Source organism: Notamacropus eugenii, chromosome 3 (genome assembly GCF_028372415.1).
Source record: "Notamacropus eugenii isolate mMacEug1 chromosome 3, mMacEug1.pri_v2, whole genome shotgun sequence".
Taxonomy (NCBI): Eukaryota; Metazoa; Chordata; class Mammalia; order Diprotodontia; family Macropodidae; genus Notamacropus; species Notamacropus eugenii.
This window is the reverse complement of record NC_092874.1, coordinates 341,622,171-341,623,261: the sequence shown is the minus strand read 5'-3', so window position 1 is coordinate 341,623,261 and position 1,091 is coordinate 341,622,171.

Here is a 1,091-nt window from a genome sequence, read left to right as displayed (position 1 = left end):
GGGCTTCACCCTCCTATGCTAGATGGTCCTGGTCTGCCCTCACAGGTCCTTTTCTCCCCAGCAACCCCCAGCCCTCTTTGCCCAGAAGGAATCCAGCTCCAAAGAAGAAGGAGGAGGAGGAGGAGAAGGAGAAGGAGAAGAAAGGAAGGAAAGAAAGAGGGAAAGAGAGAGAGAGAGTGAGAGAGAGAGAGAGAGAGAGAGAGAGAGGAAGGAAGGAAGGAAGGAAGGAAGGAAGGAAGGAAGGAAGGAAGGAAGGAAGGAAGGAAGGAAGGAAGGAAGGAAGGAAGAAAGAAAGAAAGAAAGAAAGAAAGAAAGAAAGAAAGAAAGAAAGAAAGAAAGAAAGAAAGAAAGGAAGGAAGGAAGGAAGGAAGGAAGGAAGGAAGGAAGGAAGGAAGGAAGGAAGAATGAAGGAAAAAAGAGAAAAGAAAAAAAGAAGGAAAAAAGAAAGGAAGAACTAAAGGAATGCCAGGCCAGAAGAAAACACATACAAGATGAATAATTTAAAAATTACATGTTGAATTTATTATATACTTAAAAAGAAAAGCAAGCTATACAAAATAAATATTTGTGGCTTCATATACATTCTTTTTCTGCTCTATTTTATATATATAAATGCTCATATTTGGCATTTGCTAAGTACAAAATAAAAATAAAATTAAAAAAATTTTAAAAGAATGTGTGCATTCCAGAGGTTTGGATAAACTTCACAAAATATCAGTCAAATTTCCATGAAGCTAAGCCACTAATTAGAACCAAGGGTGTTTAATCTTTTGGAGTGTCATGACCCCTTGGTCCATCTGATGAAACCTTCTTAGAATGGTTTTAATATATAAAATAAAATATATAGGATTGCAAGGGCAATAAATTACATTGAAATAGTTATAGAAAAAAAATTTTTAAGTTAAGCCCCATACTAGACCCTTACTTCTACTTCCTCCACTTTCTCACTATAAATCATCTCACAGACCAATAGGAAAATGCCCTGAGGAGACCATGATTATTTCTATTAATTCACTATTCAGCTTCTAACAGGTACCAGAAAAGCTAAGCATATTGCTTTCTTATAGATGATTAGAGCTAACCAGTGGCTC